At 37.7% G+C, this 16,844-nt stretch overlaps 1 protein-coding gene across 1 annotated transcript in view; it reads left to right on the plus strand.

The window, feature by feature from the left end:
- Window positions 1–601: 601 nt before the first annotated feature.
- Window positions 602–16,844, plus strand: part of LOC145502951 (uncharacterized) — a 39,565-nt gene continuing 23,322 nt past the window's right edge. Inside the window, exon 1 of the mRNA XM_081482363.1 lies at window positions 602–1,678. The gene's annotated coding sequence lies outside the window, so the exon portion shown is untranslated. The remainder of the gene's footprint in view (window positions 1,679–16,844) is intronic.

The raw sequence follows: 16,844 nt of genomic DNA on the forward strand, positions 1-16,844 counted from the left end.
CATTCAAAATGATTATCTCTCGGTCAAGTTTAAACACTTCTAGCTTAATTAAATATGGCCAAGAAAATGAATGGATTATATAGTTTGCATTGCACTCAGTTAAAATTCCCTATTATTGCCGTAAGACCGGCTTAAGGTTAAGATAATTTCATAATCAGCTTTATCTTTCATTGTTTCTCCGTCATTAGCTGGTGCCAAATAAATTTCATGTACAGTAGAGAGTGAATGCAGCTGATATTGTCCATTTTATTTCTCTTTCCTGTAGGTTGCAATAAACGCTTCTAAAACGAACTATCTAACATCAACAAATCCGTTTTGAGAATTCTGTGGCATACGTGTTCGTCCGATAAATGTTTTGACGATCTTGGGAGAAATGTATGCTGATTACTCGTGGGAATTAAAAGGCTTAAAAAACAAATATTCAACTTTGTTCGTTTAAGACATACAATTACATTAGAATGTTTTTCGTACTTGTCATTTTTAAAATTTTCCTGTTTTTTTTTTTTTTTTACACACAATATTAAAATCGAGTTCTATTTCGCTTCTATCTCCATTTCGTAATTTGAATCTGATTTCGGATCTGTGAAATCGTGACATATACGAATTTTCAACATTCCGTGATTTTGTGAGGGCTTTCTCGTAAATTGCCTAATTTTTCAGGATGTTAATCGTGAATACAAGGTCTTAGGTCTTTTCTTTCTCAAAAACTACATCAGCTTGAAGGCTTTCCGAGCGTTTCAGCTCTTGAAAATGAGCCTGTAGCTTTGAATGTCGTTCCTTTGTCAGTTTTATTATTTGAAATGGGCTTCCTTTTAAAATTGTTTGTTTTTGTTGCAGCAAAATGGCATGGCCTCTGGTGAAAATATAAGTAAGCAGATGGCTGGAATAGTAAAATTGTTACGAAAAAGATAAGAATCTTGTATTGTTAATAGCTATCAGACAGACAAAATAGAGAGCCAACCGAAAAAAGGGAATAAAAAACGTTTCATTGTTTCAGACGGAAAAGTTCGAAGGCCGTTTCGACAATACCGCTTTACCGCAGTCCTGTTGCTACATATTACTATTGAGAATCCCTAACAACATTATTAGACTGTGCATTTTACATAAGTTACATATTCCTAGCATATTTTGACATCAGTGACGTTATGTTTTCGTGCATTTGGGAACGCTTTACCTCAGTCCTGTTGTTATATATTGTTACTGCAAATCTCTAAGAACATTAGACTTCGCATTTTACATAAGATATATACTACCATCATATTTTGTAATCAGAGCGCGTTTGAGTGGCGTTATATTTTTGTGCATTTGGGAACTGGTGTTGACAGCTTCTATTACAGTACATAAAAGCCCTGAAAATCCTTATTACTTGAAAGACTCGTTCCGATTTGTCAGATATTCACTGTCCTTATGTCAATGTGTGAACAACGTTTTTTTATTATTATTATTATTCATACCTGAAGCATAATGCAATGAAGGGGGAAGCACAATTTAACCTGATACTCAAACTATTAAGTTCACAGGCTAACAACTAATATTTCAGAAATCCAGCAAAAGGCATGAACAAGGCTAACGACAAATACTTCGTAAATCCACTTAACAGCCTGAACAGGAACTGCAATAAGTTCCTTCAAGTGTTCAACTACGTGATGTATAGATGAAAATTCATCGCCGTAAGAAGGTAAGTTAGTTTGTGAGAAGTATATATCATCTTGCCATGAATCCCAGTTATAAAACTGTATTGCAGCGTTAACACAAGAAATTACTCGCAAACTCAAATGAACAATCCCGCATTTTGTCATTTCGATGCTTTTTCGTTTACAAATAAGACCACGAATTTAAAAGCACAATGACCTAATCTTCGCCAACCACTGCCACCTAATTTGCACGCCACTGAAAGGAGGAAAAATAAAAATATTCCTTACAAATTCAAAACGGTAGGCTGCAATAAAACCATTTTCAAGAATCGTATCAGAATAAACGGACTGCTACAGAAGAATCTTACCTTTGGCTGACGCTTGCTTTGTTTTGTTTTCTGGTTTAACTGTGTGACACATAATATTTGCTATGCTTATTAGAAAATTTGAATAATTTGCATTTTCCAGGGCGCAACACTCGCCTGGTTCGACGTGAGCTCAATTGTAACAGCGTGGAGCCTTTGATCTTGATCCGCTATCGTACATTTGATAAAAAAATCCGGAAGGAAAATATAACCATTTCAAGCCCAATAAGGTCTCTGGAGCATTTTTTGTATACAAACGTCTATCGTAATCAACGCAATTTTGCGACCGTAATTTGGCCGTTGAAGTGCAAATCCATTGTGATTTCATTGGTCAATTATGCAATTAGCAATGGAAATACAACAGGTAGTCAACATACGTAAGAGACTGAACGAATAACAGCTTTCTTTCGATTATACTTACGGACTTACTTCAATAGTTGAGCCATTTTTCTTTTTGTGTCTACCATATTTTCTTTCTTAATGCATACGATATGTAAGGTTTTCCAACTGGTAAAGATGTGTAACGCCAAAAACGTACTAGAAATTTCTAAGCAAAAATTATGAAACATACGTGAGTGACATCATGCCTTTTTTGCGTAATGTCGTTTCGCCAAAAAATATTCAAGGTCTGTTGAAAACTCGATTGTATTTAAATAAAGTGTTTTGACATTTATATGAAAAGCTGGCAGGAAGGGAATTTTGATAAGCCGTGGTATATTCGAGCCAAACATAATGTCCTAGTTACGCTATAGTGTCTCTAAAATCCATTACATTCTGTTTTAAATTGCTCAAAAAATTATGAAACTTGGTATTTTCAGCAAGATGATGCATTAATCCTTTCTCCTTCATTTACAGGCTTTTAAAATGAAATTTTTCACCTACTCTTTCATTTCATTTCATATTAATAAAATTCACAGTTTTTTTTTTTTGAAAGGCTCCATCATTAGACATATTGCTGAAGGCGCGTTACGTGTCATTTTTGGAGCTTTAGACAATAAGCTTTCTAGGCGAAAACGTGTGGCAGGAACCGCGAGGGCAAAATCATGTATGCAAATTTGGTCTTGTCATGATGCGTCAGGTTTGTACAAATACTATTCCAAAGAGCAAAACAAAATTTGTCACACTTTTAGTTAAACTCCTAGATAAATAGGAAAACAGTCGACGACGAGGCGACTGTTATTAAGGTATCAATATACCCTGAAATTTAACTATTTTTTCAAAACCAATGTTTTTCGCTTTTTCAGATAGATCTTACTACGATCTTTCATTTTAAAAAAATTTGTATAAAAAAAGATTGATTCTATGCACAGTGACAAACGAAAAACGTTTCTTTGCATTAATTATCTCTAACTGGTAGCTGTCAACGGGTTGTCATTGTCAGGGGGAGTAAACTTGCATTAAAGATTGCGTGACAGATTGCCGAGTATGAACGATTACCAAACGTTTGTGTTTGGCATAGTCGACGAGCTGGTCTGGGTGTTCTCCTTTTATAGATTGTTGATTTAAGCTTAAATATGTCGTCGAAGAAACGCAAAAGCTCGTGTCCATTTGCAAGTACGAAAAAAGCGCCACAGAGGAAAAAGTCGAGGGGGGGGGGGGAATTTCAAAAACATTTGATCAGAATTGGGCTGATGCGTTAGCTACTAGCGACAAGGGTTCCTACTTCGAGCAGGAGAAGTTGTTTGCACTGGACGAGGAAGACGTTTGATATTTTGTAAGCTTTACTTTCTTGGCGCTTTCGCGTTCGAAGCGGTAACAGTAATTACATCTCGCCTCGATCGGTATCTCGTGGGTTTCCTTCACGTTGTTTACGAGTGGGCTTTTTCGTTGTGTGCGTCTGAGCTAAGGCGTTTCAAAAACAGAAGCGAAAAACATTTCCTTTCTAATCTGGGCGTACGAGCGGTAGAATTCAGATCTTGCCAAGGATATTTCCCGCTGGAGGCAACATTTGAGACTCCTTTGTTATTGATACGAGCTCAACTGTTAAGGTAAAATGAGCCTTCACTTGGTCGATGGACGCGTCATTATATTCACACGTTTTGTGTAATTATCTCACTACACCGGAAGAACGTCCCAGAGTATATTTTCCATCGTATCTTGAGACGAAAATTTCAGTGAGTGAGGCGCACATTTTGAGTTCGCTTCCGGCGAGTTTTCAACGTTTTTCGCCGAAATTTGGAGAGAATGTTGTCCGGTAATCAGGCAAAAAAAGCACATGTCGGGGAATTTTTTAGTTTTTTGCTTCTTCAAAGTTATTACTATTTTAGTGAAGAGAATGCATGTTTTATCAAAAACTCAAAGTTAAACTGCGTGTCAAAAACAAACCAGACAAGTAATCAAATTTCCTGACACGGTTTTTGTGGGGGCTTCAGCCTCCACTATGCTACCGTCGGCGGAATTTATTTGTCTACGTGTCGCGTATCGCGAGGTCTTCTGGGAGGAATTGAGTAGGCTTATGTGACGTGAGCGTTCGATACACGGCGGCCATTGTTGTTTTGAGTACATGTAATATTTTTCCACAGCTGTCGCGAGTTGGTTGCAGTTTCCAAGGTAAATTATTTTCCATTTCTAAATTGCTTTGCCTCGTTTTTGTTACATATTATCTTTCTTTCCGCACTGCCCTCGAGAACTGTGTACTCTTTGTTATTTCACTTAGATCTTCGTGAGAAAATTTCTTCGGGGATACAAGATTTCGTTTGCTCACGAAAGCCATCAACTTATCCAGGCTCGGCTCGTGTTCAATGTGGATTGTACGGGAGAAGTATTCGCTTTCCCAGGCACTCACCTTCTTTACACAAACGAGTGTCAATTATTGGACTCTACTGTTATCACTTAAATCGTATACATGTACTTGTACTGTGCTGCAGTCATTTTGAGCAGCTGTGAATGCAGTCAAACTGCTGAACTTACATGCACTGGAGTTGTTTGTTAACTACATGACAATATTAACTGCGATTGAACAATACCGGTCGAGGAAGCGAAGGATGCCTTATCATATGTTCAACGGGGATGGATTCTTACCACGTCTCAGCTAAATGTGTTTTACTTGACAACATTGAAATTCTAGACATGTACAAAAATGATGGGCTACATTTTGTCTACATCCCATTGCTTGTAAGGGGAAGTAAATGATGTGGAGAGCAATCCAGGCCCTGCAGGAATCGACACCATTGTCAAGGTGTCTATTTGGGACCAACTGTTGAATTCTCAGTTGCTGACTTTATTACGTAACTGGCTTAGATATCGCAGCAAACCTTCTTGACAGTCCATGTACAAGTTTATGATATTTGTAAACAGTCTTCAATAAAATTAATAACAACTCACCTATGTTGATACCTAATAACAATATTGTTGTCTCCAAGCGCTGAATAATGAGGCTACTTCGTGAATAAAACGGCCGACCGAACTTTAATGTTTGCTAATCTAAACTTAAGTTATGCAATTCCAATAATCCAAACATACATGCAACTTGATTATTTAAGGTTCCGCTCTGGAACATGTGTTACGTAATATATCTTACGTAACCATTACACCTAATAAAGTTTCGTATTGTGTAAACCTAATTCATTAACACTATAACAGATATTACTTTATTTATTTAAATTTATACCTTTATCTTTCTGGTGATGGCCTATTCACTTGCAGTACTTTAACTCCCGAATACTGACTCTTAAAACTAGCACTCCAACTGAATGGAATAAAAGTAAATCTAAGCCCACACAAGTACGCTTTGCGGACCTATTTTTTTTTTGAGAAAGGTGTCAAGAAGACATAGCGATGTTGATCGGGTCCTCCCGCTCAAATCCGACCGGAAATTAACTTGATTAGTGAACCTCTTTACTTTGAAAATTAGAGCGCAATATTCGAAAAATCTTACCTTTTTTATTTTAATAAATATACCTTCGTAAACTACAATTCTGAAGCTTTCCGAAAATGTATACTTTACTAGGGTTTGCGTGAAACGTTCGACCGTAAAGCGGTGGAAACGAGTGATGGTCATTTGGGGTATACTGATACCTTAATAGAGGTCTGCAGCCTTCCTGCAAAAGGGAGTTATACCTTTCTTAAATTAGAAAAAAAACAAAGCTCCAAATACAAATAATACGTAATCTTATTTTTAACAAAGCGTGTTTTTGACCTTGGGTTGCTTGTGCAGGAAACACGTTGGAATTGTTTGTTCGCTGAATAAAAAAGACCTTAATTTCTCTGATAGATAACCGTTCGATACTTGTAATGTTGTCAGTCTGTACAACTACAAGATTAACCATACTGTAAGGGTGTTTCGTTTTTCTTTCATTTCAACACGACTATCCATACTTCGTGTTAACTGCCAACTGTCATGTTACGATCTAAGACTCGATCAAGACCATCCATGAACATATTATTTATGACATCTGTTTGCCAAACTGACTGCAGGTGGCATGCTTGTGAATGACGTTATCAAAAAAAAATTCAAATCAAGCTCGCACCCAGGGCTGACGTTTAACTTAAAGCGCGGGGATCTGGAAACGTCGCAAACGGACATTCTTCCATGAAGTACAAAACAATTTGCTTTTTTGCTTGATGTACTTTTCTTGCTTGATGGACTGAACTCTCAAGCCACAATCGGTGACAAAAATTGCTGAGGCGGTTCCAACATTTCGCATTGTCAAATAACAAATTTGGAAGTCATGATTACTATCGGTTTTATGTGGTGCTCCAGTCCTTCCCCAGTCCCCCTTTCAATGTTGTAGTTTTCACCAGGGTCTGAGTTCTGCATACCAACATCGATTGGGAGGGGGGGGGGGGGGGGGCAAGCTGGGCATGCACGACAGCAATAAAAACAATAGAAAAGGATTCTGAAAAAGCGACAAACTAGTGTTCGTCATTCGAATCAAGAAAAAACCGTAAGAAACCGATCTGAAACGAAACCACCAAATAAACACTCGCAATGGCTAAGCAACTATATCTTATAATAAAATTATTGGCTTCAAAATGGAGGAAATCTGAAAATAGTGGGATGAAAAATCTCAAAAAAGTAAATTTGGCCAAACGAAGAAAGGGAGATGAAGATTGAGGAAGATTATGAACGATTACGAACAATGAACTTTAAGAGGGAATCCACTAGAAGTTCGAGTAACAAGTGGACAAAAACTTTGTACCGACATTACTTACATTGTGTTGCAAAATGCTGTGCGACTGTTTTAAAAACAAATCATTTCTAACAACACCAGATGTCGAAAACATCTTTTTAAGTTCACCTGAAACACTTAAAAGTACTGGTGAAATGAAACTGATGACGACCTTCTACTTGTGTTTGCGCAATCTCTAAACTTTGAAATTAATTTCCTCGAGTTCCCATGGGAAATTGTTTTTGGTGTTATTTCAGGCAACTATTTATATCTGTACGTAGCTCTTACAAAGTGCAAAAAGACTGTAATATACTTAAAATTATTCTGGGACAAGGTTTTTGAACTCAAAAACCGAAATTGCTCGATTTCCTTTCGGATTTCGTCTTAAATTTAAATTCAAGGTGTCTTCAAGATGCGCCCCAGGTGATGAAGCTCCGGACCAAAATAAGTAAGTAAACCAGGAATACACTTCAACTGCCACAAGAAAAAAATTTTAGCTCAGTCACGCACAAATGTGAAATGGCGAAAATTTTAGCTGACAAGCTGAATAAAGGACTGAAACATTACTTTAAAATGGGAAAAAGCCAAAATTTACCTGAGTGCTAAGAAACAACCAAAAGTTTAACTTACGTCTCAAGTATCGTTCAGTTTTGCCTTGCAACTGAGGGATGGCCAACATGTAGACTGCAAAACAGTCGTTTTCGGACGTTTTCGGAAGGCGCGATCCTCGCGTGTGAAGCGCGCGTGCCTCACACGTGTGAGCGTCTCTCCCCATTCTCTCTCGCCGTTTTTACACTCGCTGCAGACCATCCGTTCGAATATTGACCGTCGCTCGCGTTCGCAAAAAATACGACTGTTTTGCAGTCTAGCCAACATGCTGATCGAAAAGTGCCGGAGAAACTGCTCTACATATCATGTTAACTGAAACTGGCACAATTGTGACCTAAAACTGCCAAAAGTTTTCACCGACTACTGCCAATTGACAAACATGTTTTCGTTCCTAACAAATGCCTAACGTTTTCGCTAGCGCATGGTAAGAATGTTAATACTAAAAGACTAATACTTGTCTTAATCTTGATATCCGCGATGTCAACTCCCGGAACATTCTGCCATAAACTTCCTCCGACTATGACAACTGGGTGCCTCGGGGCATTGGATTAAGCTTAGAAAACGTGGTTCATCGCTGAAGGTTCCACTTACTCTCGTGTTTTCCATGACATAATTCTTCGCGTCTCTTGTGTGAGACCATAGGTAACGTCCCGTAACGGACAGGAAATTCTACTCTGAGTGCAGACTGTGCTCACGAGTTTTTTTCTCTCTCTCTCTCTCTCTTTTTTTTTTCTTTTTTTTTTTTTTTTTTCTTTCAGAGTTGTGTTTTCAACCTAAATTAACCTCATTACAAGTTCTAGTGTACTTCTCTATTGTTTTCCCTCGGACTAGACAATTCAACAGACCAGGGCAACATTAGTGTCTCGAGGGAAATTTCCCATCAAATACAGCTTCTTTCAGCTTTCAAAATCAAATATTAACGAGGTAGTTCAGTTCGGTTGCGGTTTCGAATGTCTCTGATACACAAGAAGTGTTTTCGGCTGCAGATTCAACTCCTTAAATCGAGTACAAACCGCACGTGTTTGGAGCACAAAATTAAACTTTGCGTTCATTTTGGGGATGAAAATATACATATAAACCACCCTAGCTATATTACCGCTTAACTTACCAGGTATAACGGTAATTTTAATCAATATGTAAGCAAAATTCTACTTCGGAACAAGATGTATTCTTCTCAGTCTGATTCAGTGCGATGTAATAATTGGACTATGTTCGTCATATCACCGACACAGAGAGAGTTAGACTCGTCGCAGCTGCTGTGAAGCTTTACATAACTGCTATTAACATCGACCTGTTTTGGTGTTTGTTAATTTGTTTCCTTGCTGTAACTATCAAAGTCCTTCTTTTCTTTTGTAGCTTTTTGCATACAAGTTTCTTTTGGTTTTAATTGGCATTCACATCTTTTCTCTAGACAGAACATTTCTTTGCAATGTTGTCGTGAAAATTAAAACGTTCACTACATCATTAATAATTTGACACAACAACTATTGCTCAAGAAATGTTTTCGTTCGACTTGTGTTTTGACATACTCTGTATTACATTACACAAGCGTAACAATGACGTCCACTATAACAAAACATTTCAATCCTTTTGATTACAGTACAACGTTGCATACATTTTCGTCAAAGCAATCACTTTATTTCAGACCCCCCAACTGTTAAAACAGTCTTCAACTAGCAAGACCGCGTTGCAGGTGGAGGTATTTCGCCTAAGGGGACCTCTGAAGATCTCAAAAGTGAACGAAACGCTTCAAAAGAATATGCTGTATGATAAAACGGCGTCTGACTTAACCGCCTGCTGTTACGCTCTGTTTTGTCACAAGCTCGGTACAGTAAATACATCTTATTTAAACACCGTTTCAGTCATTTCCTGGCATACATTTCTCATGCAATGAAGTATTGGCGCCAAGGCTTTCGTACTAAACAAAACAAATTTTCCTCGTTATGGATTTGAAGTTATCGTTTGAAAAGTTCAAAATTCGCCACGTAAAAGCATAGAGTCGAGTCTCGGTTTCCAGCCCGTGTGATAACAGCCGTATTTTCCCAAGAATACCGACAATTATCTTCACATGGAATTGAACATGCCAGTTTTCATCGTTATCGTAAGGCATTCCTTTCCTATCTCTACTGCAATCTTATTATTTTATTCATTTCCCGATACCAGGAAATTAAAACATTATCTCAAACAGGAACATTTCGCATTTCGTCGACATTCTGCCGGTTTTCCATTCCGCTTACAGTGATATTGTAACCGACATTCGGTTTCCACTGGAAGAAATTACAAGTTGCCAAATGTCTCTGAGCATATTTTCAAATGACTGACACGTTCAACACCGATGCTTAATTCATATAACTGAGAAAAATTATCATCTTTTAAGCCGGCGAAAAACCTGATGTCTAACAGAATCGAAAACCCACAAAACACACTACCTTCTAGAGGGCTTTTCTTCCTCCCACAGGTGACATCGTCAAAATAGGCACAAAGTTTAAAATAGCGCTGTCTAGAACACCATCACTTTAAGTTATTTACCGTAGTTAAGGAAGGCGACATTTAGACTTGTCAAAGCCTACGTCCGCTGATAAAACTTTCATTAACCCCTATATCATTCACTCTGCGTGAATGTTCCACTCGGAGTATACTTTTTTCTTGTATTAAATATCCCGTGCTGATATTACTTATTAAAAACCCAGAAATTAAATTCAATGCACGCTACTGTGGCTGGTCAATAATCTTGCCGGAGGTAGGAAATTATTGCGAAATTATAATCAAGGATTCGCTGAATGCACGGCAATCCATGCAGATATGGCATATGAATAACAAGGGAACGATCGAGTTATAGACCGCAAAATATATCATTATTATGATATTTAAGGCGATAAGTTAAACAGGATCATCCTGCTTTATTATTTCTTTTTTTGCCTGAAATATCGGCCCAAAAGTGACTTCTTATCTTATCGGCCTCTATTATCATGCAAAATATCGCTGTTGTGAAGACCGGTTATTAAAATACTGGTTAATATTGACTGATGTAAACCGACAAGATGTCAGTGAATATTACACTATTTTTGCGAAGATTGTACATCATTTAGGTGAAATTATTGGCTCATTTTAGATTTTGTTCGATATTGTTGCTGAATAGCCATTTAAAAACAATTCACAATATTTTTTTTATTAGATTGACTCAAAGTTAGGCACTGGTTTTGTCTTATTCCTACTCATAGCAGACACAAACTGACAAATAGTTAAATATAGTTAATTAAAAATTCTTCAATTTCTTCGTTACTTGACCAATATTCCGAAGATACCGATATATTTCAGTCATTAATAATAAAACGCAAACGATGCGCGCATTTTAGTAGCACTGATAAAAATTCACGCCTTGATTTAAATGCGGTTGTTTTTCATTTTTTTCACATTTTTTGTACAGAAAATTAAAATGCAGTACTCGACTTCGAACAGCTTGAGTATCTATGCTCAGCTTAATTTTAAAGACAAATGAAAATTGAAATTAAATTCATCGTATGTATTCCATATGTAATCATACTGGTTTGTTTTTTACCACACCATCACTGAAGGAGGTGGAGTTGTGGAAGTAATCCTACATGCTTATGGCCAGGGATTTATAAAGAACTAAATAGTTATTTCACTCTTAAGCGAGATCAATGGAAATTAGCCATGAAATGATCTCGCCTGGATTTTCAGGTACAGCCTGAATCAGCGCGTGTTAAGCCAGCGAGATTATATTTCAACAAAGGCTGTCATAAAACTTAGTAAATGTAAAACTTCCGACTCTTCTATGTTTCTAAAGGTACGTTGCAAAATATTATCTATATAGGTGAACATGTAAGTTAATTTTTACATAATGATTTAAAACATTTGGTTTTATACTTTCAAAATATTAACTAAGTCATTTTTGTCTATGACATTAAAACATGTTTATAACTAACACAAATAACAAAGAATCTATATTAAGTAAAACAAACGAGAGCCCATTTTAGATAAAACACTTACATGTACTTAACAACATCATTTGAACGCCCACTCCACGGAAAAAGTTCGTCGTCAACTTACAGCTGACTCCTTGACCTAGTACTTTTCAACTGAAACGTGCCGCTTACTTACCCCAGGGGTAATCTCAACGCCTTCAGGCTGCTCAACCAGCGGTTGTACGTCGCTGACCATTACAGTGGTCCAACGCCGCGCAGAAATTCTATCACACTTCCTTTTTTCGCAGACGCGAGCTTGAAAGCCAAATCTGAGTTTGAAGCGAAAACATGCCGGACGATTGTAAGTCGTTAAAAAAAGAGCTGTGCCAAGCCTCATTACCAGTCGATAAACTTGGTGCATAACAATTATTTCATTCTCTACGCATATACGGCATACAAAGCTTAGTTTCTCATGAATTCTGACACGGAAGTGGAAGCTTTTCGCAGCAGTTTCTGCCGGAACAGTAGAGGTGCGGTGGCCTCATGGTTAGTGCGCTCTTATCCGGATTGAGTGGTCCGGGTTCGAGCCCTGGCCAGGGACATTTTGTTGTGTTCTTGGGCAAGCCAATTTACTCTCACGGTGTCTCTCTCCACCCAGGTGTATAAATGGGTACCGGCAAATTTAATACAAGGGGTAACCCTGCGATGTACTGGCATCCCATCCACGGGGTAGTACAAATGCCCTTAGTCGCTTCTGTTACAGAAAACGGAATAAGCTCCGGCCTGATGGGCCACTTGCCTCGCATGCAGACTTAACCTTTTACCTTTTTACGGAAGTGCGCGCATCTAGTGGTTTGATCGCTCGGGAGATTCACTGGGATAGTTTGTAACTCAAGACACCTTAGGAAATGTTTGTTTCTACCTCATAGACTAGATCAAGTCAGACTAAACTTTATCCTTTTTGTTTTGAGATTATGACCGGGTTATGGGTTTCGGATGTAATGTAACCTGTTCCAGGCTCTCGTTTTGTGGAGGCAAGGGAAGGGGAACGAGGCGCGTGCGAGGACGAGGGGGATCTGGGGAAGAACGCTCCAAGTCGCTCCCCTGTTTTTCACTCGTTCTGGAACAGGCCAGATATATTGAGGATTGCTCGTCATAAATAACCCTGGGAAAGACTTCTACTAATTAAGATGTCGACTGAGATAACCTAAGCATTGGTCTTCAGGTATACTGCTAAACGCACGCTATCATCAATATGATTTAAACTCTTCACTAGGAAAGACATCTTCAATTTATGTCAATTGACTAAAAAATTTGAATGAAGTCCAGTCATTTTTGCACATGCTGATCCCACTCCTTATTCTCTTTAGGTCTGGAAGCTAGTGAAAACATTTTTCACTGAATCTGAGATCACTTTATTTGTGTGTGGATCTACTTTTGTTGGCTCCCCGTGGTTTCTTTTTTGCCAATAGGGGACAAAACGAGCCATTTATTAGATGTTTGTCAAATTAGCTATCAGTGGTACATTTTGACCAAACTCCTGAGAAATTATTACAATTCGGTTTTCTCACTTGAGTATTTTTTAAAAGAACAAAATATTCAAAGATATAATTCAGAGTGTGAGTTATGAGGTCTGGTCATTGGGACATGGGTTAAACTGGGAAAGACCTCTTGTTAAGGACACATAAACCCAGGCTCCCCAGTCAGCAGCAGTAGTGACAGCAAAATGATTCTTATACATGCAGCACTTGACTAATAATAAATTGTTAGTTTGTGAGTTTTTTCACCATGAATTAGTCTTCTCAATCCTCTTTTAAGGTAAGGAAGACAAATAAGTACAATTTTCTAGAATTTGCCTGTCACTGACAAAATTTGAAAATTCTGGCTAATTTTGCGGAATTGATACTGCTTGTCACAGCATATAAGTTGCCACTATTACAAGCAGGAGTGGCAAAAGTTAGTTTCTAGATGGTCTACAGTGCAGTTTTACACTGTCTCATTAGAGTGAAATGTTTCATATTTATAAGAAAAACTGGCAATTAAAGCAGATGCAGTCACACTAATCCCTTCAATTATTCTGCAGCTGGCTAGCCACAACTTACAATGTATGTGTAGCTATTTGTGATGGTATGTGTTTCACTTCCTATTAGCTTTAATGAGCTGTCAACACACTCATTTTTTCCCCGCTTAATTTCAACTGGATGGTTAGGTCAGACTTCCCCCTCTCACCCCACCCCACCCAGTGTGCATGTATGCTTTTTCTTTTTTCAACCATGTCCCAGTGATCACAAATGGAAGAGAAAACTTTTCACATATGGAAATGAAAACTTCCAATAAGTCAGTAGTATAATTCATTACTAACAATGGATCATTTTGCCTTTGGCTTAAAACTAATGCCCTGCACTAATATCCAGAAATAAACTTGCATTAACCCCTAACTCCCTTACTGTCAAGTTTAAATTACGTAGGAAACACGTGATACATGTATGTTGATGGCCCTTATCATAAAGTTGTAAATAGGCAAAAATTACTTTCTAAAGAAATGGTTGCACAGCATGGGAGAGCAACTGAAACACTGACTTAGGGGGTACTTATCAAACCACAGCTGTTAAAGGTAAATCAACTGCCACCATAGTCTTGACTTTTTGAAGCTGACAGTTAATGCTCTCATGTTGGTGCTTTACCCTACCAAATACAAGTTTGGAGAGATTTAAAACCAAAAGAAGTTAATTTCTCTTGCTAATTGCGCTCATTAAGGACAAATACCAGACAAATTTCGACTGAACCAGGTCGCACTTTATCCTTTCTCTAAAAGTCATGCATACTTAAAAGATTTTTTCATGATGCCTCTGAAGTCCTGCATGTCTTTTTTGGGAGGAAGAGGTGATTGCCTGTTGATTGCATTTTTTAGAACCTGATCATCACAGACATACTGATAAATTTGTGATAAACAAATAAAAGTGGCTTTTTGATTTGATTTTGTATTGGAAATGGCAACTGCACCCTTGTACCTGTTTTCAAATGCTTCACAATTAAAGAATTTTTGCAGTGAACATAATTTATAATTAATATCTTGACAAAATTTACATTTCATGCAATATTTTTCCCAATATTAATTTCTGTAGACTGGAGTGATTTTATCACAAATCTTTTGCACCACAGAATTGCTCTGCTATCTATATCTTTAAAAATCACAGTACAGTCGAACCTCGATTATCCGGACTATTCTCTATCATCAAGATCTGTCAGAATTATTTTTGCAACAACATAATTATAGTAGTAATGTAGTAAAATAAATGTAGTAAGCTTTACATGTTGTGTAATACTGGATTCGTGATGAATTAAGTTTTAAATGCTCAATAACACGACAAAAACAGTACAGATTCCGCCTATAAACCCTAACAGATCACACAATGACTTGGTTCATGCGACCGACATAAACAAATGCATTCTACATACCATTAACGGTTAACAGTTCCTGATCCAAGCCAGCTTGCCGTATACCAAATTTCGATGCTTGATTACTTGAAAATGTTCTCGGTTGCTTTGCATTGATACCTTAACCTTAAACTTAGACAGATCCTGAAAAAATACCAAACGGAATATTTTGTTAGTCGTATTGCGTGAATTAATCTCAGAATAGACAACTCTCAGTCAATCTTTTTGTTTATCCGGCGCAAAAGTTGATAAACCCGCAGACGTGACCTGCACGTGGGCATCTCGCCAACCGCCATCTTTGCCAAATGTATAGCCAAGTTTAACCTCACACCATTCCCCTCTGGCTTTATCAATTCAGTGCTGAATGTTTCAAGATGAAATCCTTAATTCTTCTTTACGTTTAACGCTTGTCGTTCAGTTCAATAGCTTACCTGGTCAACTGGGGCGGTCAGCTGGTATTTTAGCTTGATCTGGCTCATTTTTCGTGTTACATTACACCATCTACTTTCTGTTTAGTCATGAACCACTTGTCAAATCTTTGACAAGCTGCTGGGGGCAAATATGACACACCGCAGGCACACGCAACGAACATGTATTTTTATTAATTTCGCTTCACTACAGAGAGCTGTTTAAATAGGAAATCAAGATGAGAAAAGCTTTAATTCGATTTTTGCAAGAATTATTTTCCATTTTCGTAAATCCTGAACGGATTTTTACTGCCAATTTTTATCTCCCGGTGACGAAAAAATAACACGAAATTAGAAGAAATTGAGCCGTAAGATTTAACGAAGTAAGAGAAAATGCGGAATTACATATCGACTAGAAGGAGAGAATATTTTTAGATATATAGAAATGTTCGCTCATGACCTGCAGGTAAATGTATGCTATAGTATCATTGAGAACACCTTTCGAAGAATCGTGACGCGCGTGTTTCGTGTGTGACACCTTACGAATTGGCGAGAACTCCTGCAAGAGGGCTTGGTTATCAGGTTAGCAAGAAAGCTTTAAGCTTATCCATGAAATTCATTTGCGATTTCGTAGGTAACTGAACGTCTGGAAGAGACAAGCATGAAGAACCCGTTTCGTAAATTAAGCTATACTTGTGTTTCGTGAGTGACACCTTGCGTTTTAGTGACAATGAACCGCCATTCATCAGGTTAACAAGAAAGCTAAAAGCTAATCCGTGAAATTCATTTGCGATGTCGTAGGTAGAAAAAGGCTGAGGCAAATTTCGACCGGATGACTAGCGAATGATGCCTGAAACAGTATCCGGTATTTCGTGTTGATACGACTCATTATTCATGGCTAAATGATTACTTTCAGTGCAATGAATAGTCAAACGACACGATATTATTATTTAGAAAACATCAGAAATACACAAAATCATGACCTGTGTAAGCTTTCACTGTACAGATAAGAGGTTGTTTACTTCAATTTTTAGCCGCAGACGTAACAAGACATTGAGTAGCCAGCTGATAAAAGTGAATTTTGAATATAAGAATTTCAGGAAGGAAAAAGATGCAATTAGCCAGAACCAAAGAGAAGCTAGAAGCGATCAATATAGCACAGGTCAAAATATCGAATAAAACATCCGCATGAAAACTAATATTTTACGTGAAAATGCAATATTTCGATTTGTTTTTCTTACCTGTAGTAAATCTTTTTTCTCGAAATGTTTTACAATGTGCTCGTAAAGGAGCTGCCAAGGAGAGCTCTTGAAGAGTGCTTTAATTTCTAAATCTAATAAATCACTGAAGAAGC

The sequence above is a fragment of the Orbicella franksi genome, chromosome 11 (genome assembly GCF_964199315.1).
Source record: "Orbicella franksi chromosome 11, jaOrbFran1.1, whole genome shotgun sequence".
Lineage (NCBI taxonomy): Eukaryota > Metazoa > Cnidaria > Anthozoa > Scleractinia > Merulinidae > Orbicella > Orbicella franksi.